General features: G+C 41.4%; 1 protein-coding gene across 10 annotated transcripts in view; it reads right to left on the reverse strand.

Annotated features, from left to right (window-relative positions):
- Nucleotides 1-26,946, reverse strand: part of PDE8B (phosphodiesterase 8B) — a 93,199-nt gene that overhangs the window by 62,228 nt on the left and 4,025 nt on the right. For 3 of the 10 annotated variants that reach the window (XM_084504839.1, XM_084504838.1, XM_084504830.1), the window contains exon 1: nt 24,796-25,052. The exons of 2 other annotated variants lie outside the window; for them this stretch is intronic. The gene's annotated coding sequence lies outside the window, so the exon portion shown is untranslated. Of the gene's footprint in view, nt 1-24,795; nt 25,053-25,264; nt 25,303-26,946 lie in introns of those variants that run through there. 5 more of the 10 variants (XM_084504832.1, XM_084504833.1, XM_084504834.1 and 2 more) reach the window with 3 other exon arrangements.

The following is a 26,946-nucleotide window of genomic DNA, read 5'->3' on the forward strand; positions in this document are numbered from 1 at the left end:
TTGTCTCACACTAAAAATTGTGCAGACAACAAATATCAAAGTCAAATGTTCATCAAAGTGAACAACTCAGAGGCTTTGACTGACTGAATAATTCATGATCACATTTATTTCAGTTTAAGTTTCTATTTTAAGTTTGACAAAGCCATTGCAGATAATCCAGACAGTAGCAGTAATATATGAATCTAAGAGAGTAAGATACCTACATCTGGATATCACCTCCTGGGAAGTGCACAATGCCTTGCTCACTGGTGAATCATCCAACTGAGCTGCCTGGATGTTACCCAGAACTAGCATTTTTTAACCTCTCTATTTTGTCATTCAAGACTAAAGTGCTTATGAAGTTTGTCTCATCTATTTAGGTTATAAATCTCAGAGAGAAAGATCACCTCTAACTTTTATAATACCTCATACAGTAGTGCACACAGATTGACTGATCCTATAAGCACTACCCAAACAAAGATGAAACGTGGGTAAGAGTGGAAGAAATACTTGCACAAGGTGGGTTTAGTGGTGCAAATGAAGTGGTCAGATGAAGGGGAAAGTTTCATCCAGATGAGCACAGAGTAGCAGATGTTAGATATACCTGAAGTATTCATATCTTGCAAAAGTAAGAACTGCCCTGATCATCTTGGAAACATAATTACACAGTATTACAAATCTGGAAACTTAATTACCTGGTCTTACACACCAGAATTCAGTCATACTAATTTCACTGCCCCTATTCTATTCATGCAAATACTGGTAGGATTAGCATCTAATGTGAGGATCTAACTTTTGCATGCAGCTGCAATCTAAATAAGCTCTGCAAAAGTATGGAAAGAAGGCAGTACATAGTTCCTGAGCTGGCCTGCTGCACCAGAGCAAATAATTACTTATGCAATAAACAGTAACAGTTTCTGTATTATCCAGCAGTATTTCCCCTTAGTGGGAGGAAATCATTAAAAACTTACTGGAAAAAGACTTTTTGGACATTTTATCCCAGTTTTAAAAAGGAGAATCATAACCATGTTCAGGTGTCACTTTCTACAACCAGCATTACAAATCCATGAAAGCATTCCACAGAGAGTTCTTACTGCTGTGCCAGTTTTCACTGGCACATCTACTTGAGCTGAATGTAGTCACTTCACTATAGTCACTTCCCTAGTGATGCCACAATACATCATTAGGATGTTACGCAACTCACTATCAGTGCAAGACTGAGAAAATAAAACATTACACTATTATATTATCCACAGAGAGCAAAACGTAATTCTCTAACATATGTCTCAGCAGCTATCTCCTCCCACAGACTCAGCACATGTACATCATGTGAACTTACATGCTCATGAATTGAAAGACAAAGTTCTGGCTGCTGAATGCAATGACAACCACCACACTTCCTCTCCCTAAACAATACTTACAGCTTGCTATTTTCAATGCACTTTATATTGCAGAAGCTTAATTCTATGCACCACAGATTCAATTCTGTTTATTTTTTCTTTATGAGGTTTATCATTGTAGACAAAAAGGGTTTCTGGTATGGTTAAAGGTAGTGTGATCCAAATGGTCATCCTTTTTTTTTTCTTTTCTTTTTTTTTTTTTTTTTTTTTTTTCAGAATTAGCAAAGCAACTAAAAAAGCAACTATTAAGCAACAGGAACTACATAAACTACATACATATAATGAACTATAGGAGAATATTAATTTCCTCTCCAAGAGATCAGTTCAAATTCTGACACTTTCCAATCACCTTTATCTAGAAATCCTGTCTCTGCATGTCATGAAAGATTTTAATTCCAATTCACTGACAAAGTTTTCACCAATAAAAAACCTTCTATTCAAGCATCCTTTCTTCATTTTAGTGGATTAGATTCAGTATTACATACAGCTCCACTGAAGACCTACTTACGCATAAATTACCCATAATCTAACACTACAGTCCATGAGATTACTACAGAAAAATTATACTGCCAAATTTCTCAATTATCTCTTCATTTTATAGCTGTCTTTGGATGGGCTCTGAGGAGAAATAATGTTTTTTTCCCTCTTATTATTTTACTTATTCACAAGGGCATATGACAACAGAAAATAGTAACTTCTATAAATTTCTTGCTGAGTCACAAGTCAGTTTTCAGAGAAGTTGAAAAATATTTCACTGACATAACCTGGGGGAAACAAGCTGCCAAGAGAGCTGGGAAAGCGATTTGTGCAACCATAGGCCCATCATAATGTTATGCACGGTAATGAGTACGCAGAGTATACCATGGTGTAGAGTTGTATAGAGGACCAAAGTCCTTGAGTTATACTTAACAGAAGACACAATTCAACTCACTGGGTCAGTCTAAGGTGAGTGCTGATAAAAGCAAGGTGATTTTTCTAAATAAAGGAAAGTTAATAGAACTGGTCTTGTTCAAGACTTAGGAAGGCTTTTGTTGGGATGGCAAAGGCATCCAAAAAGCTACAGAAAATGAGGTAGAAGAATGGTAAGGTAGTTAAAAGGGTAGCAGAGAAACTTGAGGGCAGGAGTAGTAGAAATGGGATGAAATACAAATAACATGAAGTGCTGCACTGTGTGCTTAGGTTTGCTGCTGTATGTCAGAAGCCTCTTAGCTGAACATAACAGAAAAAGCAGAGGTAACCCAAGGAGAGAAAAAGAGACTTAAAAAGTGAAAGAAAGCTTCTGTTCCTCAAAATGGTGTTCCAGGACTCCTATCAGTGAAGTAAGAGAAGACCAGAAGTAAACTTTTTTAAAACTAACAAAATTAAAGGGATTATAGAAGGTGACTTCTGACAACTGCAGGGGCCTGCTCTCTGACCTGATAATCCTTTCCAGAAATTGCATTTGGCTTCACATAGCAAGCTACTGTTAAAGTTTAAATGCTTCTCCAGAAATAAATGAGACATTGAGCTGGGGGCCTCCTAACAAGATACATCTGTAATGAAATATCTGTAATCGTTACAGTCATTGAACATAAAAAGCCCATTTGTGGCCATACATAAAACAGTCTGACTAGCTCATTGGTCACATCTGTGGAAGCCCTGTGATTAACTGATAGTGCAGTAAGGATAGCCGTATTCTTGGCTTTGAGTAACAAGAGTGTCATTGATTATTTCAGTTATGGCATTACAAATATATTAGTACTGCTCACTACAGAATTTAAGCCTCAAGTCTTCAGAACCACATTGCATTATCTGAAAAAGAAATTTTCACGCATGCAACTCTTTGTAGGGAAATAACACTTTTCAACACTGCTCCTGTTTAGACCTTTGTAGTGACACAAAGCTAACCGGCTGTTCTATATTTAGCTGCCGGACACAGGTTATAACCACTCCAAGGTTGTTTTAGGCTTCTTCTGAGTGCAATGACCCTATGGAAATGTAAGTCCACCAAGTGCTCTGGTTTTTCCAGTCAAGCTGGATGCTTCCACTTGCATACTTGAATGTTTTACTACTTCAGGCTTCAATGGAGGCCAGGATTGCAAATACCTAACAGCAGGTGTACTGGGTCAGATCAAACCACCAAACTAATATCGTATCTCTGAGAATGGTCAACACTGGATAATCATGTAAGATGGGGGCAAGCACATGTGCATCCTCCTGCATCTATCCCCAGCAAAAATCATAGAGGTTTCCCAAATATACGAAAGTCAGTTTTGATTTATCAATCCTCAGAAGATATCTCACTTATTTTCTCAGTGTTCCAATGAACTCAAATTATGTGTTTTGTGGAATACTACCTCCTTTCTGTATTTATAGGGATAAAGCAAAGCACAGTCTGGCACATTTTGTGATTTGCAATCATTATGTTTTTCACAGAAACCACCATATACAGGGCACAGATTACTCAGAAAACTTCCATTAAAAAAAAAAAAAAGGCAAAGCCATTTTTAGTTCTCAAGGTAGATAAAGTCATATTTTCAAAGTTAGTGTGAATCAACATATTTCTAGATTTCCATCTGGTCTAAGACAATAGCTCTAATCGCCTTTAAGGCAATTTAACAGACAGAATGATTACTTTAGCTTGCAGAGGTGGGAGTCTTGAAATGGGAGTTTGCCTGGTGTAATCTAAAAATGGCCTTGATACACCACTTATGTGCATCTTGCCCAGTGATTTTTTTCCCTACAGGAATGTGAATACTGCTGCTCAAGTCCAAATTAGGATCATTACTTGATTTTAAGAAGGCCTTAGGAAAGAAGTCCAAAAACAGTTAGTACCAAGGGTGAGAAAGGTGAGAAGTCATTTTCCTGGTGATAAGAACTGTAGAGAGTTTATAGAAGGTTGTGATTTTGACCCATTTCAGATATTTTCATTTCAGTTATGATGCACATATAAATACCCTTTTTATCGATTCAGTAAATCTTATCACACACTTTTAAAAATATGACTCAAAACACTTAGCATGAGACAGCTACAGAATTTAAATCTGGAAGTTTCCAGAGGATATCTAAAGGCAACTCTAGCCACAGTTCCTACTTTTCTCCAAAGCGGGCTCCTCATCTCTGGACTGGGAACTATACTTTCGTCCAAGCAGGAGTGAGCTAAAATCTTCCTCCCACCTCTATGATGGTTCAGGAATCCTCACTGTAAATCAGGAACTCTCTTTCCAGCCAGCCATCTCAGAGGAGGCAAAAGCCCCAACATTAAAGACATTAGGCCATCTCAGAATTTTGGACACACAATTCTTGATCTGACTTCACATATGTCAGAATGAGTGAAAAGTTACCATATTTCTACAGTTAATAAAACCTATGGTTTTGTAGTTATTGGTCACCATATAAGATTAAGAAAGTGAAAATATGACATTAGAGTGGAAACCTTACCTATGGTCTCAGCAAATAAGAACTGTTCCTTCATTTCTCAAACATGGCAGTGACTTCAATTGAGTTTTTCTTTGTTGCATAAGACACTTGCTATAAATTGTGATGAAAATGTATGCAGGTTCAAGTAACTAGAATATACTATGAACAAACGAATTTCATTGGTAGCCACCATAAATTATTTTATTATTCTTGGAAGACTAGTAAAGATGCTGCAACTGTGTACAGAAGCAGAATAAATACACTCTACTTGGCAAGGGCTTATAAATGAGCTCTAGTGAAAAGACTCATTCTGAGAAAATGAAACAGCTGCAAGAACGTCTATCTTATTTAAGATGGCTTGGTTTAATGATTGTCTATGCTACTGGTGAAAGGTAGACTGCAGACATTTCCTTCTGAGATTATTACTTATCACTGAAATGTGTACAGCATGAAGCAGTACAGAAGTCTCCATGAATTTTTATGTACAGCAGAACACACACCATTGACTGTCAGTCACTTTACATTTTTGTTGCTGACAGTAATTTCAGATAACCATTTCATTCATACGCTTCCTTATATGACTACGTTCTCCATGGAAAGAAGCATAACAACAATGGATTGAGCAGAAGCCTAGCAGGCCAATTTAAAACCTTGGCTGGCTTCTTTTGACTGATTTAGACTGAGATGCAAACCAAGTTAGAAAGTGTATTTATTTAAGGATAGCTTGCTAAATTCTTCACCTTAGTGCTCCACTTCGTCTTTTCTTTCAAAGGGAAGGATTTGTCATTCCCATATCTGCTCACTGAACATATTTTCATAGCATTAAACGCAGAAGTGAAGCCAAATCTGTTAACAACACAAATGATGTTATGGCAGACTGTAAGAAGAGTAAATAATCACTCATTTTATTTTTCACTCTGAATTTTGATCTAACAGCTCAACCTCTACCAAAGATGCAGGGTACATCATGGCAAAAGATAAAAAATGAAGCTATTTACCAAATTAAAAGGAATAGCAGCAAGTCATGCAATCCTATCTTTGGAGTTCATGGGCCTTTGTAGGTCTGAACTATTCGTCAAATACCATTTGTCCTCCACAATGGTAGCACAACAGAGATACTTAGGCATCTGGTCAGACCCCTTAGCACAAGGCTGATTGTGTCCCAGCAAGAACTACGAGTTCAATCCTCTGCTTCCAAGCTCCAAAACACTCACTGCTGGCTCTAGATTGTTGTACACAGGGCAGCCAGGTGCTGAAACATATCAGGTTCTCAGCTAGATATCAGCTTCCCAGTATGTGTTTTGCAGATGATGTGGCTCTAGTCATTAGCCCTCAAGCTTTAGTAATTTAAAGTTGGTTTAAAATTACTGTGGGTATCTCTATTGTAACATGTCTTTGGACCTCCCAGCTGCAGCATGAAGTGAAGTTAGCATTACCAGACACCTGGAAGTTTTTCCACAAGAAAATTTTCATGTCTAAGAAGTAAAGCCTTTTGCAGAAGCAGTAATTCAGGTAGAATTTTTATCAAAATATAAACTGAACTCAAGACTGACTATAGTAAGTTCTGATCAATTTGAAACATATTTCCAGGATTTTATCTTTGAAATATGTCTCTTTTTGAAGTGACATTTCCAAACACACAGGAAATCCATTTACCACAAACGTCCCATTAGCCACAAGTCAGTTGCCAAGCAAATTTCTGAGCAGACTAGCACCAAAAATTTGGAAGGAGTTTAGACAGGATGCATGGAAGATTATCATTCCTCTTTTATGCTTAATCCAGTGATGGCTAGCAATGAAAGTACTTTTTAAAGCCACATATCTGTAACGTGATTTTTTCCTGTCTGATGCTGTCCAGTGTGAAGCTGGTGGGAGAAAAGATATTCCTATTGTTTTCAGACACTCGTTGGTTCTATTGTTGTCAAATACTCATTGGTTTCCACAACACTTGGAATAAACAGAAAGAACTGCTCTCCAGAGTGAGAAAGTGACTGATTGTCAAAGAATGAATGAAAAGACTTGGAGGCTAGTAGGTACAGGATGTGAACCGTGTCCAGAAAGAACCAAGAAATCCATATGTTTAAACGTATCCAACTTTGATTCCATTCTCAGCAAGAGAAGCACCTCTGCAACTGGGCAAATGAAGCCAACAAAGAACAACAATAACAACATAAAAAACACAAAAACTGGAGTGGAGATACCAGAAGATGGCCCACCCAGCTTTCAGAAAAACATAAAACAAGCTTGCATACAAACATACGAAAGAATCTCCCATCATCCAAAAAAGGCAGACTACCCTCTCCAGTAATTCTATACTGAAAGAATGAGTGAAAAATAAAAATCCTATAAGGCTGATCAACAAAAGGAAGTGGTGGCTAGAAGTATTGCTGACATCTCCAAGCAATGCAAAGCTAGAATGCTGCCCCTTACAGCATGCCACTGCCTCATCAGCAAATGCAGAACACTTATCAGGGAGAGTTAGGAACATGTCTGGGGATGCAGAACTGCCCATTCCAACAACTAGCTACAGTTAAAACAGCTAAGGAGATAAGTGGTTTTGAACCCTGACTGCCCATTAACCAGAAGAGGAGATACCAGGATCCCATCATCTATTTCCATTGAACTAAAACCAAAACATAATGACATTTTCAGAGAATATAGATAGCCTTTCACTTGTTGCTGTCTTCCTATCTGAAAAAGACCACATCTCCATCTCACTGATGTCAGTGGAGTCTTTCCAGAAGCAAGATTTGTATCCCAATATGTGGTGAACCTCATATTTGTCTGTTCTTTCCAGACTACATGTGTGAATTGCGTGTTTCTGCACTGGGCAAGAAGTGAAAAAGGCACAAGGATTTTACTGTTGTATCACTGAATGCTAGTTCATATATTAAGCTCTTTCAATTTTTTTTTTTTTTTTTTTTTTTTTTTTTTTTTTAATACTGTTCTTCCTTAAACGATAGAAGTGACACACAAAAATTCCAGTTTACTCTTTGGTAAGCACCTTAAAAAAATAATCACATTCATCTTCATGTTCTAGTGTTCAGTTAGAAAGTTAGCTCTGTTTCATGTTAAATGTTCTTAATAATGTATGTCCACAATCAAATCTAACCTCATCTCCTAATTTTCTGAAGAGCACAGAGATGCATTGCTCTTCTTTGCTGTTGGGATACTTCTAAATGTGCAAGATGGCAGTATCTTGTGGGAGTAGCTTTCCTGCCCAAATTCAAAAACTGTGTATCTCCACTATACTTTTCTAAACATCATTTACACAAATGAAACACCCTGCAACTGTGAGGAAGTTGCCTGCAACCTTCTCCGTTTTGTCCCAGATGATCCTGTGCAGCTGCATTATTTAAATTCCCAAATGCAACAAAGCTATGTTTGAGACATTCTTTACTCACATGGTATTTAACAAGCTATAAAAAACTGTATGTGTATCATAAAACACAAAGTTGTAAACATACATGTATCTCAGACTTGGATAGTTAAATGCATCATACACTGACACCAGAAAATAAATATGAGCATGATAATTAAGTATTGTCCTTTCAAAGGCAGACATCCACATTAACCATACAGGAAACTAGTCTGATACGGTTTCACATGCACGCTATAGTAATACAGAGCCCTTTATCATTTGAAGCTATCTGCAGACTATTTTCAATTAAATGAAAAATAACAATAACGTGAACATGAAAGGATGGCCTTGAAGAAGTTACTTTCAGCACAGCAGATTTTTCAAACCTAAGGCTAGGCTACAGATGCCTTAAAGTTCCAAGGGGAAAAAAAAAAATCCTTGATCTAAAAATAGTCTCTTGTATGAATTTGGTGGAACCCATGAAAAGGATTCCTTTCTTTGAAGATGATTCATTACTGAACTCTTTGAACTATATGGATAGTCCCTAAGCCACTAAAATGCCAGAGGGCCAAAAAAGATCTGGATGTGTATCAGCTGTTTCAGTTAATGCATATCTATGAAGAGACAACAAAGGAACCTTCTAAGTTGATAGGGTAGGAAAGAAATAAACAAATTTAAGCCTAAAGCCTAAAACTGTTGGTTTGAGCTATTTTTGAAGAGAGTTTCTCACCACCTGCTATTTTTTTCCCCCCTCAGGTCTGTAAAGATGTGCTAGGACAAATCAATAAATATTAGGATGAAATCCAGAACACAGAGAAATACAAAACTTTGTTCCACATAAAGTGGTGAGGACCTAAACCCCAAGAGCAGTGTATAAATATAATCCACTGCAAGAACTTACTAGAGGCCATACAATCTCCTCATGCCTTCTGGTTGAGTGTAACACTGATTAGTCTCACTAGTTTTTATTTTATCACTAATGTTAAGATATTTTAATTCCTTAATTACCTGACTTCACACCTGCATATTTCAGTTAAATAACTAAACTTGCCGCCTGCCTGAAGGAAAAGTCTGACGATTCCAAAACCAGAAAGCAAAAATCTAACTTAAAACTATGAAAATTTAAGTATAATATTTTTAAGACTGGAACAAATCTTGTCTCCAGCCTTTCCTTCATAATCAAACCTGTGGTTTTCAATCATGTTTGAAAAGAAAATCTTTTTGGAATATGAACAATTGTACTAATGGTGCAATAAACAAGTTCTGTTCCTCACTCCAAGCTAACCTGAATGACCAGAATAGTAAAATGTAGCTCTGCTGCTGAATGAGCAGTAATGCCAGAATGTACAAAAGAAACTCTTGCATCAGATAAAGCAACATTAATACAAAGTCACTTTTGAAAGAAAAGCTGCCATTAAAATTAAATTAATTTCCACAGATTTAATAAATAGATCGTGTTAGTGGTTTCTTGGGAATATCCCCTTTGGGATGGAACACAGGAGTCCATATCATCATTTCGCAAAGTTGTACCATAAGTACCAGAAGTATCTTCATGTTTACAACAATTTTGATTCCTACGCCTGACTTGTTTGTTTGTTTGTTTATTTGTTTGTTTGTTTTTTCTTTCCTTCTCCCCTCCCTCCCCCACCTCCGCTTTTGACAAAGCTCACTTCAGGTCTACAGACCTCCCAGCAAGCTCCATTCCCTGTCTTATAATAAAAGCAGTGATCCAGCTACCAACATTTTTCCCCCAGGTATCATGACCAAGTATGGCTTGTCTGGAAAAGCACTCCAGACAAATGAAAAAATATGTGAAGCTGAGAAGACTTGCCTTTCAAGAGTGCACAGCTTGCAAAAAGACTGGTTAGTAGACTTGAACTTGTCTGGATAAATATTAGATACTTCTCTTTTGCTCTCATACATGTATATAAGGTGATACAGCCTGTGTAGTCTTATATTGTTGTGGAGTGTGAAAAAAATAAGAAAAGCACAGACTACTAGATGACTTTAGGCACCAGTGGGACCCATGTATGCATTCCCTGTTGCAGTGAAACAGGTGTAAAATTGTATGGCTTTAGAAGCTCATTAAGACTACCACAAATAGATTTCAGAAGTTGTATTTTCAAGAAGACTGCTATAAAACACAGAGTTTTTAGCACCAAGTCACAAACTATATTTGTGTTGCGTAGCTATAAGATCTGTACAGGAATATCTGAATTGGACTTCCAAGTGTCATCAGCATTCTGTGCCATCAAGTTCTTTTCCCAAAACATTTTGCTACCCATGTGCCTCTTCAGCCTCACTCCCTCTGACTTACTTCTCGATCCAGGCCTCCTCCACCCTGTAAGAGATGCTCCTTTTAGAAGTGTCCCAATCCAGACTAGATGGATTACTTGCTTTTCTTTTGTACAATTATGCCCTGCTTTGAATGGAATGCAATGGCTTGGTTGGTAGGGGCCTTCAAAGATCACCTAGTCCACCTACCTGACCACTTCAGGGCTAAACAAAAGTTAAAGCATAGTATTGAGGGCATTATCCAAATGCCTCTTGACCACTGACAGGCATGGGGCAACGACCACTTTACTGGGAAGCCTGTTCCAGTGTTTGACCATCCTCACAGTAATTATTATTTTTTTCCTAATGTTCAGTCTGAAGCTTCCCTGGTACAGCTTTGTGACAATCCCATGTGTCCTGTCATTGGTGACCAAAGAGCAGAGGCCAGCACCTCCCTCTACATGTCCCCTCCTCAGGAAGCTGCAGAAAGCAGTGAGGCCGCCTCTTGGACTCCTCATCTCCAGACTGGACAACCCCAGTGTCCTTAACCTCTCCTCACTGGACACGCCCTCCTACAGTGTCACCAGCTTTGTTACCCTCCTCTGGATGCTTTCAAGTAACTTGACATCCTTTTTATATTGTGAAGCCCAGAACTGCAAGCTGGCAATGCTGTACTAAATGCACCCCAAAATGTGGTTTGCTGTCTTGGCTGCCAGGGCATGCTGCTGGTTCATGCTGAGCCTGCTGTCAACCAGCACCCCAAAAACCCTTTCCACTGAGCTGCTCCCCAGCCACTTTTCTCCAAAACTGTTCCTTTGTCTGGCATTACTACATCCCAGGTGCAGAAACCAGCATTTTCCTTTGTTGAACTTTATGCTGTTGATGATCATCCAATGCTCCAATCTATCTTGATCCCTCTGCAAGGCCTCTTGTTCCTCCAGGGAGCCAACAGTACCTCACAGTTTAGTCTCATCGGCAGACATACTGAAGATGCATCCCACTCCTGCACCCAGATCACTGATAAAGATGTTGAACAGGACTAGCCATTGAATTGAGCCCTAGGGAGCACCACTGGTGACTGGCTGCCAGCCAGATGTAACCCCATTCACTGCAACACTTTGAGCTCTACTGTCAAGCCAGTTCATCACTAAGTGTATAATGAACCTTTTTATCTCACAGTTACAAAATTTGTTCATAAGGATGCCGTGCAGGACAGTATCAAAGGCCTTAGTAAAATCCAGAAAGATTACATCTGCTGCCTTCCCTTCATCCAGTATGCGGTGACCTTATCACAGAAGGAGATCAGATTACTAAGGCAGGACTTTCCCTTGATGAACTGTCACTGTGTCCGATAATAGCTTTGTTCTTTAGCTGCCTTTCGGCATCCCCCAGGATAAGCTTCTCCATAACTTTTGCAAGGACTGAGGTTAGACTAATATGTCTGTAGTTTCCCAGGTCTTCTCTCAGGCCCTTTCAGTAGATGGGTGTTCTGGTGGCCGGCTTCCAGTCAGCAGGGATCTCCCCAGGCTCCCATGACCTTTGGTAAATTGTTGAGAGGGGTCACGCTATAATGTCTGCTAACTCCTTCAGCATTCTGGGGTGAATCCTGTCAGGCCCCAACAACTTATGAACATTGAACTGTTCCTTTACAATCTCCACAACCACTGAAAGCAAGTTACTGTTTCCCCAGTTATGGTCCTCCAACTTCAAGATCCAGGCAGCACACAATCTGTAGTTACCACTAAATACCGAGGCAATAAAAGGCATTAAAGAATTAGAACATCTCACATCTCCACTCTCTCTTCTAATCACCTACTGCACCCTCATACGTTTTAGTGCTTTAGCTGATCTTTCCATGCTTGCAAACCTCACAAAGGTATCTAAGCAAGTTCTTCAGTCTTCCTAAAGGCAGCACTCACAGGACACTATGGCTGCCCTATGGAGTACTACTGAGATGTGTGAGCTGGCCAGCAGCTGCTGCCTCTGAGAGCCCCCACCTCACCAAGTTTGAAAGTACTTAGAAAATCAAAACTTTTGAGATGTTTTGTCATCCTGGTCTCTCTTGCTGTGTTCTCTGAGAGGAATGGAAAAGGATTTTTGTGCAGGAGTTAGCAAGGCTGACTGATAGGGCTTTAAAATAGATTTGAAGGGGGAAAGGGATAAAAACAGGCACACCAATGATAAGCCAAAGTACCATCAAAATGGTATGCCAAAATTTGAGGGACTGCATGCTAGTGAGATCCTTCACTCCGCTCCAGGAGGTGCTGGCTACAATGAAGTACATTTTAAATGTTTCTGCACCAATGCAGGCAGCATGAGGAACAAGCAAGAGGAGCTGGAAGCCTTGGCTCAGTCCGAGAGCTACATCATTGGCATAAGTGAAACCTGGTGGGAAGAGGCCTGCGACTGGTGTGTTGTGTTGGAGTTACATGCTTTTCAGAAGAGATGGGCAGGGCAGGGCAGGTGAGGGGTGGCAGTGTCTGTAATGGAGGAGATGGTCTGTATGGAGCTTGTAGTTGTCTCACACATGTGAGAGCCTCTGGGTAAGGTCTAAGGAACAAGTAAATAAAGGGGGTGTCACCATGGGAGTCTACTATAGACCACCCAGCCAGGATGACAACACTGATGAAATATACTCTAAGAAACTAATAGATACCTCTAGATCACCTGCCCTTGTCCTTATGAGAGACTTCAACTTGCCACATATAAACTGGGAGTACCACACAGAGGATACAAATAGGTCCAAGAGATTCCTAAAACACCTTGATGATAACTTGTTTGTGCGGGTACTAAGGAAGCTGACTAGGAAAGGTGCCCTCCTAGATCTGTGGTTTGTGAACAGACAGGGTCTCGTGGGTGAAGTGGTGATTGGTGGCTGACCTGGCAAAAGTGACCATTAAGTAGTGGAGTATAAACTCTTTGGTGATGGGAGGAAAACTGCCAACCCTGCCAACTTCAACCCTGGATATGGGGAGAGCAGACTTCAGGCTGCTCAGGTAGGAAGGTCCCCTGGGAAACTGCTTTTGAAGGAATCAGGGTCCACCAGTGCCAGTCGATGTTTAAATACCACCTCCTAAGAGCACACGGACAGGCAGTTCCAAAATGCCAGATGTCAAGCAGGTGAACAAGGAGGGGCTTGACTGAGCAGAGATCTTCTAGAGTTTAGGTAGAAAAAGAGCGTATGGCCACTACAAGTGAGGTCAGGCAACATGGGAGGACTACAGAGATGCTGTTTGCCTTTGTAGGGAGACAATTCATGTAGCCAGAGCTCAGTTAGAGTGGAAGCTGACCAGTACTGTGGGTTTTTTTTTGTTTGTTTGTTTTGTTTTTTAATATGTGAACAGCAAAAGGAGGACCAAAGAAAATACTGGTCTCTTACTTGATGAGGATCGTCATCTCACAAACAGGGATATAGACAAAGCAGAGACATTTAATGCCTTCTTTGCCCATCTTCAACACAAATGATGGGCTCTGGGAACCCTGGAGCCATGCGTGGGAGGATTGTGGCTGTAGTAACAATGAACTCCCAGCCACCCCTGTGCTTGTGCAAGACTTGCTGTTCCAGCTAGATGCATGTTAAGTTTATGGAACCTGACGGGATTCATCCCAGTGCACTCAGAGACCTGGCTGATGTCACTGCAACACCTCTCAATTATTTTTCATTGGCCTTGAGAATCTAGAGAGATCCTAGTTGACTGGAAGCTGGCAAACATTGTTCCAATTTTCAAGAAGGGCAAGAAAGAAGGCCCTGGTAATTATAGACCTGTCAGTCTCACTTCAGTGCCTGGTAAAATTATGGAGAAAATAATTCTGGGAGTTATTGAAAAACACCCAAAGGACAATGCAGTCATTGGTCACAGTCAGCAAAGGTTCACAAGGTGAAGATCCCGCTTAACCAACTTAATTTCGTTTTTTGACAGGGTCACCCATCTAGTTGACCAAGGGAAACCAAATCTTTTTGGATTTCAGTAAAGCTTTCAGTATGGTTTCTCATGTATCCCTCTGAACAAAATGTTCAGCACACAGCTAGATAAATACATAATTCAATGAGTGAACAATTGGCTGACAAGTTGGGCTCAAAGGGTTATAGTAATGGAGTTACACCAGGCTGGTGAGGCTGGTGTCCTGTCACTAATGGGGTTCTCTAGCGCTCCATTCTAAGGCCAGGTCTCTTTAATGTTTTAATAAATAACTTGGATGCAGGACTTGACGGTATATGAAGTAAGTTTGCAGATGACATTAAATTGGAAGGAACTGTTGACTTCATTGAGGGATGAGGCCTTGCATAGAGATCTTGAGAAAACAGAGAGCTTAGCAATCACCACCAATCTGAAGACATATGAGGAGCAGCTGAGGCCCTTTGGTTTGCTCAGCCCCGAGCAGAGAAGGCTGAGGGGAGGCCTCATGGCAGCCTGCAGCTCCCTCACGAGGGGAGCGGAGGGGCAGGCGCTGAGCTCTGCTCTCTGGGGACAGCGACAGGGCCCGAGGGAACAGCATGGAGCTGGGACAGGGGAGGGTCAGGCTGGGGGTTAAGGAAAGGGTCTGCGCCCAGAGGGGGGTCGGACACTGGGACAGGCTCCCCAGGGCAGTGGTCATGGCACTGAGCCTGACGGAGTTCAAGAAGCATTTGGACAACACTCTCAGACACATGGTTTGGATTTTTTGGGTGGTCCTGTGTGGAGCCATGAGCTGGAATCAATGATACTTCTGGGTCCCTTCCAACTCGGGATATTCTATGATTCTACAAGGCTGTGACAAGGTGTCCTACGTGCCATTTACTCAGCTCTTCTATCCATCACAACACAGCCCAGCACATAAACACAGCCCTAACTATTTAACATGGTGAATAGTTTCATTCAGAAGTGCGACATACCACCTTTTCCAGAAAGCTTGTGTTATTTTCCAATACAATTAAACAGCTGCCTAGGTCACTCTTTTCTTTCTGACACTAGTGATTCATCAGGACAAGACTCTTTGCAAACAGGTGGATTTCAGGGAAGCTGTCACAAGAAACTACAGAAGGAGAATCCAGAATTGATATCACTCCAGGAGACTGGGGACTCACATAGGAGGACCACTTCAGACTCTTTCAGATCAGAGGACAGAACCTGAGTGTCTCATCTCTGGAAAGCAGCCCAACCACCATGCTATCACTGACCCGGAGGGAAGTCTGTTTCAGAGATTCAAAATAAATTTGCTTCACTTCAAAAATGAACACATACAAAATTTAAAGCCTTATTTTTTCCCTATTCTAAAAGAGATTTCTTGGTTCTCTGGCTAGGACACTGCCTAAGTTGTATTTTATAATCAGACACAATAATTATTAAACATAACTGCAAGAGAAGAAGGATCATTGACAATATTCATGTTCCCAGTGCCTTCCAACAGCATTTTAAATCAGTAACAGGGGAAGGATAAAGCCTTTTTTATGGTCCTTGTGGCAAAGTGGTTGACCTACAAAGAAAGGAAAATGGAGTGCTGGAAGCAGCTCCAAAGTTAATTTCATAGACCTTCTGCCCAATTCCACATTGGATTAATTTTTTTTTTTTTTTTTTTTTTTTGTATAGCACCAGACCATATGCCGCTGGTAAGTATACCACTATTTAGATTAAAACATGCATAAAATAAGAAAGGAATCAGACCCTGCTCTTCCAAAAATAAACAAATAAGTTGCAATTAAATCTAACAGGTTACAGCTCTACATGAAATCTGGCTATGAGCACAGTTTGTCCTAGGCTTATAAATAGCTGTTTAATAGCTTGTTTTCCAATAGCTACATTGCTTCAAAGCTCCATTCTGCCTATTTTATCTCATTGCCTTACCTCACGGTAGACATTACTGACTCTGCTAATGCACAGTCTCTCATCTAACTGCCCTTTCTTTGGATTTCTTATTTAAATATAATTTTGTAGTATCTATACACATGCTCAAACTTGTCTGCATACTCTGTAAATGCACAGGAAACAGGGGGGAAACAGTGGTTCTGTGACATTCATAGAATCATAGCATCACAGAATGGCTTGGGTTGGAAGGGACCTTAAAGAACAGCTAGTTCCAACCCCCCTGCCATGGGTTGCCACCCCCTAGATCAAGATGCCCAGGGCCTCATCCAACCCAGTCTTGAACACCTCCAGGGATGGAGCATTCACACATTCTCTGAGCAACCTGTGCCAGTGCCTCACCATCCTCTGAGTGAAGAATTTCCTCCTAACAACTAATTTAAATCTCCCCTCTTTTAGTTTAAAAACATTTCCTGCTGCCCTGTCATTATTTGAATGAGCAAAAAGGTGTTCTCTGTCTTTTTATAAGCCCTTTTTAAATACTGAAAAACTGCAATAAGGTCACCCTGGACCCTTCTCTTCTTCAGGCTGAACAGCCCCAGCTCTCTCAGGCTTTCTTCATAGGACAGGTCCTCCAAGCCTTCGATCACCTTTGTAGCCCTCTTCTGGACTTTCTCTAACAGATCCACATCCTTCTTGTGCTGGGAGCCCCAGACCTGGATGCAGCACTCCAGGTGGGGTCTCACAACGCTAGAGTACAGCAGGACAATCATCTCCCCAAAATTTCTGACTTCTCTCTTGATCCAGCCCAGGACACAGTTGGCCTTCTGGGCTGCAAGCATGCACTGCTGGCTCATGTTCAACTTTTCGTGCTCCAGAACCCCCAAGTCCTTCTCTACAGGATTGCTCTCATTAAGTTCTTCTCCGAGTCTGTGCTCATGTCCAGAATTGCCTCGACCCAGGTGCAGCACCTTGCCCTTGGACTTGTTGAACCTCATGTGGTTCATGTGGGCCCACTTCTCCAGCTTGTCCAGGTCCTTTTGGATGGCATCCCCTCTTGTACCCTTCTGTCATATTGATTGCACCACTCAGCTTAGTGTCATCTGCAAACTTGCTGGGGGTGCACTCAATCCCACTATGTTGTTGATAAATATATTAATCAGCACTGGTCCCAGGACAGACCCCTGGGGTGGTATACCACCTGTCACTAGCCTCAACCTAGATATCGAGCCATTGACCACCACATTCCTGCGGACTTGCTTGAGATTTGACGTGCTGGAGTCCCAGTGGCCAATATCTCTGCAACTCCTTCTCTTCCATGCTATGAAATCAACTCACTCTGGTCCAATTTTCCCACCGTTTTAGAAATAACACTGCCTCTTCAGAGGCAAGTAGGAATCCAGGGCAAGAGATCAACAAATTGTAAATCTACTTCAAAACCAGTTCTGTATTTTCAAAGGAGTAACTCAAGTTATTAAGACCTTCGTTCTGAGACTGCTTCTCAGGTAACACCATTTAGATGAGGGACTACTTTAAATAAACCTAAGTTCTATCTGCTCTATATTTAAGATACAAAATATTTGGAACCTGGTAGGTAAATCAGTGGGTACAGATATATAGTGTTTTTTTTTTTAACAGTTCTTCAGAGTAATTCTCTATTTGCAGAAACAGAATGTCTTTAATACATTTTTTTTTTTCATTTATAGCTGATAATACAGGTGTGAAAGAAATATATAAACAATTGAATGCAGAAGGCTGGAGCAGTGGTTGACACAAATGGTTGACCTGCAGGGGAAAAACAGGTCTCATGAGCTGGACTAAATGCTTCTCTCAAGTGAAGAAAGTTACTTGCATTGAACAGCACCTCCAAAAGGCTGTGATATTAATTCTCACTAAGAATTAATATATCTCTGGATAGCATTTTTTCCTCACCCAAAAGGAAAGGTGGTTCAAGCTGCAGAAGTCTAAAGCACCAGAGTGTTTTGGGGAGCAGTGGGAGCTTCTACAGAATAAGCTCGTTGTTCTTCACAGCCTGTAAGAATTGCCCCAAAGAAGATGCCCTCAGAGAAGAGAGGAAACAGTCAGCTGTTGCTGCCCTGCAAGACAGGTGACTTACTGAAAGAAGAACTAGAAATGCAACTGCTAGAAATGCAACTACTAAACATGGCCAGAGGGAGACAGTGACAGAAAAGAAATCATCAGGTAGCACTCGCTACTGTAAACTCATGCCCCAAATCACAAACTAATGCACTTTAAACACACATGCTGCATTCCACAATGCTCTGAACTTTTATTTTCATGCCTGCAAAGATGTCTGTTGATTTTCTGAAGCCATAATCCTACCACCATTGACTTATACTGAAGTCCAGAAAATTCTAGGTCTGGTTACCCTGACAACAATCCCCCCACTCTGCTACACCACCAAACACTTCACATGTTATCTCCTAGCAACCACACAGGTACATACAGCCTTTGCCGAAGGCACTTTCAAGAAAGTTACATGTACATTAAAGAAAATTCAACAGATTTCAGATACACATGCATCCTTCACTCTGGGCTTCACTAAAGAAGCCCGTGACTGATAGAGATTTGAATCTTAAAAAAAAAAAAAAAAAAAAAAAAAAAGGAGTGATCAACAGGTGAATAGGAATTACAAGCAGAGAATTATCTACAAAAAATGAAATACCCTGAGATCTGGCAGCAGTGCAGGTGATGCCAGAGGAAAAATTAACCCAAAGCATAGTTGTTTTTTTCACCTCTGGTTCCTCCTTGCATCAACTTTACTACTTAGCCTCAACAAGTCTTATTCTCCTGGACGTGCAGATACCTGATCAAGGATCAACTGTTCTCGAGGAGACAGAAGAGGTTCAGCAACCTGTCTGAAATGACAACTCCCCTGAGAAGTTGAAAGACCCTCACCAGAAAGAGTAAACATTTTTGTGAGTCGGGTGCTTAAATGCTCATTGCATCAAATAGGGCAAACAGAAGACAGATGCACATGCATCTGCCCCATCTGGGAGGGGGCACTCAAGCCAGCTGTTAGGAAGTGCTTACATTAGATGTTTGGTATTCTTGCCAGTCTTCAGACTACCCACAGAACAGGTGTGAGGCTTAGTTTCACAGCCTAAAACTGCTCAATTGCTTCGGTATCTAAATCACTACTTAAAGTATGATTGCTAGGTTATTTCTCTCCTGTTGGAGACAGGGGTTGAAACAATGTGCCCATTTTCTGTACAACACCCTTGTGATTATTAAGCACAGATAAATTAGAAGATATTCTCAGGTGCAGATATTCAAGCCTACTTCCTGCACCCCAAGGACACGCACTATTCCCAGAACATACTGTACAACTTTTCAGTTTGCATTATTTCTTTCAGCTGTGTGGTCAGTTTTATTTGAAATCCCTTTGCTCTGCATTCAGTGCTATCATGGAGTATTAGAAATTACCAAAAGATCCAAATTTAGCTCCTCATAAGGTAAAACATCTGTGTTATTTTGCACATTGCAGATGGTACAAGGTAGAAAACAGAAGCTACTAATACTCAGTTCAGCTGAAACAGTTTAACTTTGGGCTCTGAGAGCAAACCTTCCAAAATAACTTTTTACTGAAGCACTTACAGGGATGCAGGAGTCCTGAGATGCCTATTGACGCTCAGTGCCTAAATGACTTAGACAAACTGACCTCTTACAAGTTCACAACATTTCCATTTTCCTGCACAAGCTAAGGAAAAAGAAGAAGGGGAAGAAAAAAAAGCAGGTATGTTTATATGTAATGATAGAACTGACTATTGCCCAGAACAGTTTTGCAAGTCCAGAATGTTGTGTGACTCAACGCCAAGTAAATTCAGTCTACCAGGCTGCTCTGTTTCCTTTGCCAAGTGGCTAATTATTGTCTGAGGAAATGGTTTTCTCCATGCTCTAACACTTCAATCCATGCACTTCTCTGTCAGGCACTGCATAAGCATACAACCACAGTGCTTCTTGAAGTTACCTGCACTATTTGAAGGAAGAATGGAATATCAAATATGGAGCAGCAAACCTTTGTAAAAATCCTTTTAGTGTGCTCATTCAAAATGTCTGGGCTTAGTCCAAGAAAAGCACTTCCTCTACTAGCAACCTTTTTTATGGCAAGTGTTGTTCAGGCCAGCACCTCTCACAGACCAGCTGGGCTAAATTGAAAAGGCTCTGCACTGGAACACAGTTCAATGTACTAACACTTCTCAGCCTGCCCCCCAGGTTTTCTTTGCCAGCTTTGCAGCCCCACAATATGTTCAAGGGGACTTGATGCCTTAACCATCAAATCAAGTTGTGAAACAATCACTTCCACACTGAGTCACAGAGTACGGTGATTTCACTGTGATTTCACCAAGTCTTCACTGTGAAGACTGGTGATTTTTGCCAGTCTTCAGTGTTATTTTCCAAGTTTCCTGTACGTCTAATATGTTCCACTGTACGTCTAGTATGTTCCACGTTCTACATAACATACTAGCAGCCAGTTAAACAAAACTGTACAGTACAAACAAAACAAGAAGTACAAAAAGTACAGTGACTTTTTGCATTCTTGGTCACAATACTGCTTTAAAGAGAAGAAACATATCTTAGATCAAGGCACTGCTTAGGGTTGCACTTCTCCAAAGCCTGTGGACCTGAGACAACTCTCTCAGTACCTAGACTTCTCAGAGCTCTCCACAGTACTTTGATATCCTCTGATTTGTAACTGACAGCTGCATCACTTCTTATATTCCCCCATATTAAAAATAATAATAAAAAAGTTTTATAAAGTCAGAAAAACTGGGTGCTTGACATATTGAGGAGCATCCTTCTCCTCAGTGCTTCCACCTCATAACTTAATATGGACCCATGTGGATAAGAAGAGTGATACTGTCCCAATCCATTTCTTCTAATTTTTGAGCTTTGCTTCTATATTTTGCTTTCCATATTTTGATATGGAAATGCCTGAAAACTGTCAAAAACTGTTTTTAGTGTGACTTTCAGAGAAGGTTTATAAATGCATTTTTCTATTCCACAAAGAACAAGAAGAACCAAACCATTACACCTGTGCTCTTGTCATTTCAAGAAAAAAAAATAAAAATAAAGTAATCAATGAATAGAAAACTGCAGTTATTTCTTTGTTTTCCCATATGTTCCTATGGTTTAGCAACAAGAGCTTTAAAGCTTGTTTGTTCTTGGAGACTAACTTTGGCTAATGCTTAAGTATCATGGTGTTCAAGAAATGTGTTACCTATGCACACACTTTTGCTTAAGATCTTTACTGGCCATAATTAAAAGATGTATTTGCATCAAGTCCTACAGTGCAAATATTTTAATTTTTGTATCTTTTCAAATCACTGAGAAAGCGTTCAAGAAGCTGTTCATTTCTTGCTAAACAGCTGATACTGTTGCCCTTCAAAACCGGCAATAGTTGGGCAATGGGTCAAGCAACCCTTACACAACATGCAGTATCATCTCCTGCTCAATGTTATGCTTCAATTAAGTAAACTAATTGCCTTGTATCTTTATAAAAAACTGAAATAGGGTATGAGATGTTAATAGTTTGCTGCCATGATACCATTTGCATAGTCTGTAGGAAAGATTTGGTGTCACAGGGTCAACATGGAAGAATATACCTGCAATCTGCAGCAGTTGTATGTATGTTGTATGTATGTATGATTATGAGTTTGGCCATAGGCAATACGGTAAGCACGTGTTTATTAAGAAGTAAACACAGGCATGGCATGGCTGTTTTTTACTTCAGCATTTGTGCACAAGTACTTTAATAATACAGCATATGGCTGGGAACCAGAAACTGGGGGTCCTATTTCAAATCATGGCACAGACTCACCTAGTATAAACTGTCATCTCTATCTTCTCTAATACTTAGCAAGTTCACTTAACTTCTTTGTCAACTAATCTGTAGGTACTTGGTACCAAGCTTTTGAGATCCACAAAGAAATACTCTCACACTAGAAATACAAAATGTTTACTCATAACCAGTTATAAGCAGATATACATACCTGAATGTATGGAACAACTCAGAACTTTTTATTAAAGAAAACAAAAGAAATTATCTTTGTAACACTGATCTCACCCCAATGAGCACAGATTAGAAGTACTTAAAAACTATGGTTTAGGCAAGGCATTTTAAGAAACAAGTGTTGTTGTTTTTAATTTTATTTTTATTTATTACATTGGGTTGAAATAATTACAGGTTGTTTTCTTTCATTGCCAGGTTAATATTGTGATGTGGATGAGTTTTAAAGCATTTTATAATTATAGGGTCAAATGCAAATAATGCAACACTTGATTGTGTAAACAAGTAAAGAACATTTTAGAGCAGAAAACGAAGACAAATGAAGCAGCATCATTTAAGTGGGTTCAATAGTTACACAACAGGAATATTTTATTAATTTATAATAAGGTTAGCAGCCATTTGACCTGTGTCTTTGTTTCCTCACATAAATAGATGAGATTTCAATACAGCTATTACCTGCAACCAAACACTGTATCAGTTAAAGCCGTGGGTATTGCCAGACACATTTCCTTTCCAAAAAAAAACACTTATTTTTTCTTCAACTTTCATCTTCTATGGAAATAAATACTGTCATCATGTGCTACTGAAGAGCTGTAGTTCATGCCATTCCATTTCTTATAGCCAGACAGATATCAAGTATTATCTTGCCCTTATGATAGTTCTGTAATATTCAGACCTTACTTTGGTCACACAAGAACATATTATCCTGTAGGAAATTGTGCCAGGAGTAGCGGCAAGAATGGAGGCACTAACTTGATTTAAAAATGACACAAAGTATTTTACAGATCTTAGTGCATATGAGACAGAGACTTTTCTACTATCTCATTGGAAGTGTTGTTAAATAAATTAAAGCATCATTTCCCTCAGCTTGGGATTCTAAATGTCCAAGGAACTGAAGCAATCCAAAGTAATAGTAGGGTGCCAACTATGAAGTCCAAAAACAGCTGAAATATGTTCAATTTTAATGACCATAAAGTTGACAAATATATTTGCTTATAATGGCACATGATGTAATAATAAAAACATAAACAAAAAATAAACAATTTATAAGAACAGAAAACAGTACTACCACTTAAAGATTTGTTTTTTATGCATTTCAACTTAAAGAATTGGTCAACAATTTCTATTTTTCTTTCCTGTACATTTAAAAAAGTTCAGTAGAACATTTTACAACTTAAGAATTAGGGCTTTGGCAAATTATAAAAATAAATAAATAATAAAAAGAACAACAAAAGCAAAACAAAACAATAACAAGAAAAACAACATGGGTTTGGCTATCTGTAGGGTAATGTCAGTCCAAATAATTTGAAGAAATGCACTTGATTGCAGATGTGAAGAAAAATGAAATGCTGAGAAATGCCCAAGCAGATAAAATTCCTAAAAAAAAAAGTTTGGCATGGGTAGAATGCAAGGAAAAAACAATGACAGGTCATTTTGTAGGAGACAGACTATGAACTGTTAGCAAATATCCATCATGTTGTGTCTAACATTCTGGATTAGTTTAAGTTCTCATCTAATAAACTAAAGATGGACGGCACACTGCCTGATGCTCCTTGAGTAAGTATCTGCAGAGCACTGGGCAAAAAACTCAACATGTATCAATTTAAGCCAGGCTACATACTTGGTTTCTGAAGTTCACTGGTGGGGTAGAGGGGTTGGTTAAGAGAAAGCTTTCCACTGAAGAGATAACCATTGCATTTCATTGGGAGGGACAAGAGCAGTTACTCACTGACATTGCCTCGATGTTCATAGCCTGAGCAACAGTACACACAGAATAAGGCAGCTCTTGGGCAAGGCTATGCTTGACTTCTTGTTCTACCTGCTCCAAGCAGAAGGCTGGATTAAATGACCTCCTGTGGTCCCTTCCAATCTGAGTTATTCTGTGACTCCACCTGTGACTCAAGAAGTATCCCATTCATAAATGGGAAAATAATAATAATAAAAAAAGAGAGAACCTTTGAAAAATCCAAGGAAATGTACATTTTTTACCTTATGATTTGAGGTGGGTTTTTTACTTTTTTTTTTTTTTTTTTTTATCTGTTGATCTCTTTCACTTATGTTTTCCTTAGGTGTATATATATATACACACACATATATAAAAATTACAAAGGTTTCCAGTAATCTTTTAATTTCTTGATTATAACGAAACACCAAGATCAAGTTAAGCCCAGGGGATTACTTATGACACGATACCCTGCTTTATTATTACAACAGAGAAGTACCATGAGGTGCAGCCGGGACCACGACCCCGCTTGCTTTGAGCACAAGCTTTAGAACGGCGCTGCAAAGCATAATTCCTAGAAAACATTCTGGGAGATTACAGAAAAGCCTACAACATATGTATATAAAAAAAAAAAAAAAAAAAAAAAAGCAAACCCAGCACAACCGTCTCTTCTGCCTGCCAAACTTGACGGATGCTGTTGAGCCGCGGGCTGCGGCCGCACCTGCCCTGAGGCGCCGGTGCTGGGTCCCAGCCTCCGGCCCCGGGGTGTGCAGCCCCTGCGGGCACCGCCGCCGCGGCCGGGGGGGGGCTCGGCCCCTCGGCGCCGTCCTCCCCGCCCCGCGGTTTACCTGGCGGCCGGCGCTGCTGGTCTGGGTCTCCGCCTCGATGCCGCAGCAGCGGGGCGCCCTGGCCCGGGCGGGGCCGCGCTCCTTGCGGCGGGGCCCGGCGCAGGGCGGCGGCGGCTGCCGGCTGCGGTAGGCGAGGACGGCGGGGATGGAGTCGGCGGCCTCGGTCTTGACGAAGAGGCCGTGCAGGGCGGCGGCGCTCTGCTGGGGGGAGCTGGGCTCGTCCGAGTCCCGGCAGTACACCACGCCGCTCTGCGAGACGTGGATGCTGGGGGCGCAGCCCATCCCTTCCCCACCCCGCCCCGCCCCGCTCCGCTCCCGGTGCCGGTGCCGGTCCCGCTGCCACCTGCCGCCCAGCCCCGCGGGGCCGCCGCCCTGCGCCTCGCTTCCCCGCGGCGCCTCCCCCCGCTGCCGCCGCCGCCGCCGAGCCTGTGGCGCTGCCCCGGCCGCTCCCGCCTCATGTAGCGCCTACCTCGCCCCGCAACGCCTCCCGGGCACCTCCGCACCGGCTCGGCGGAGCCCGGCCGCTCCGCCTCCCCTCCCCTCCCCTCCCCGCCCGCCCCTCCCCGCCCCTCCCGGGCCCGTCCCGCCGTCCCCTCACGCCGCCGGTGGCGCCTCACGCCCCCCTCAGGCGGCCTCGGGGCCCTGGGGGGCTTCGTCCCAGCGCAGCCCCTTTCCTGAGCCTGGCCCCCTCACACACCAAAGAGCACCCACGGCATCAAGGAGTGTATGTTATAAAGCCGGTGGAAGTGCCTGTGTGGAAAAAAATCAAAGTGCAGATAGAATCATAAAGGTTGGAAAAGTCCTCCAAGGTCATCTGGTCCAACCATCACCCTGCTACCACTGTCACCCACTAAACCATGACCCCAAGCACCACGTCCAACCTTTCCTTGAACACCCCCAGGGACGGTGACTCCACCACCTCCCTGGGCAACCCGTCCCAATGCCTGACTGCTCTATCTGAGCAGAAATGTCTCCTCATTTCCAACCTGAACCTCCCCTGGCACAGCTTGAGGCCATTCCCTCTAGTCCTATCACCAGTTACCTGTGAGAAGAGGCCGACCCCCAGCTCCCCACACCTTCCTGTCAGGTACCTGTATAGAGCAATAAGGTCTCCCCTGAACCTCCTCTTCTCCAGACTGAGCAACCCCAGTGCCCTCAGCCGTTCCCCATAGGACTTCTGTTCCACACCCTTCACCACCTGCTTTTCTTAGCTACTGGTAAGCAGATGCCAGTTGTTCTGGGGGACTGTATGTGGGAAGGTAGGGCTGGGAGCTGTGCAAGACCCGCTGCAAGTATAGGAAGGAGGCCAGGATTGTTCAGCAGGTTTTAATGCTGCTTTTCAATTATACCAGTGCTCAAAGAGACAAACTGTCTTCCCTGTTCTAGCCTACATGTCTGACAGCTGCCAGTCCTCACTTCCAGTCCCTGAGGAGACAGTCAAGATAAATGTTTAGTCCTGCAGGGATTTACACATCTTGACATTCAGCTGTGAACAGTTTCATTGACCTCAGTGAAACTGCATCCAGGGTGTATAGTTAAACACATGGATTTTAAGTCTTTGCAAAAATTTAATTCAAACCCCTCTGTTCTCAGCGACATGTTATAAACCCTTCAAGAATTGATAATGTCATCCAAGCACTATGCTCAGTGCCTGATAAAGCATTTACCAAACACCCAGTTACCAAACAGCGTTTGTGTATACACCTTTCTCCTCAGAGTGTTACTTGGTCACTGCTTCTCCACCTAGATTTTACTAAGTGTTGTACAACCACTAGAAGCACAAAGAATGGCTGGTGTGAGGACTGTGATGCTGAACGACAAAATGCTCTGAGCTTTTTATTTCAGGTCCTGATGCTCCCGAAGTACTTTCTTGATTACAGGACTAATCTGTTCACTGCCACAGAAGTGATGGCTTCGCAGCTAAAATGCCTCATTTCAGCAACACTGTTTGAGCTTTTAGCCTCTGTGCTGACCCACCCTGTGTCCATTGTAGCAACAAGGACATTCACTCATCCATCAAGCACTGGACTGAGATCATCAACGTATTGGACAAACTGTGGTTTGCTATTTACCAGAGAGAGCCTGTGTGGCCCTAGCAACAAATTTTCTCCCAGTATTTTCCCCCCCTCCTGTTGTCAGAGTTTACTAACC

Source organism: Aythya ferina (genome assembly GCF_964211825.1).
Source record: "Aythya ferina genome assembly, chromosome: Z".
Lineage (NCBI taxonomy): Eukaryota > Metazoa > Chordata > Aves > Anseriformes > Anatidae > Aythya > Aythya ferina.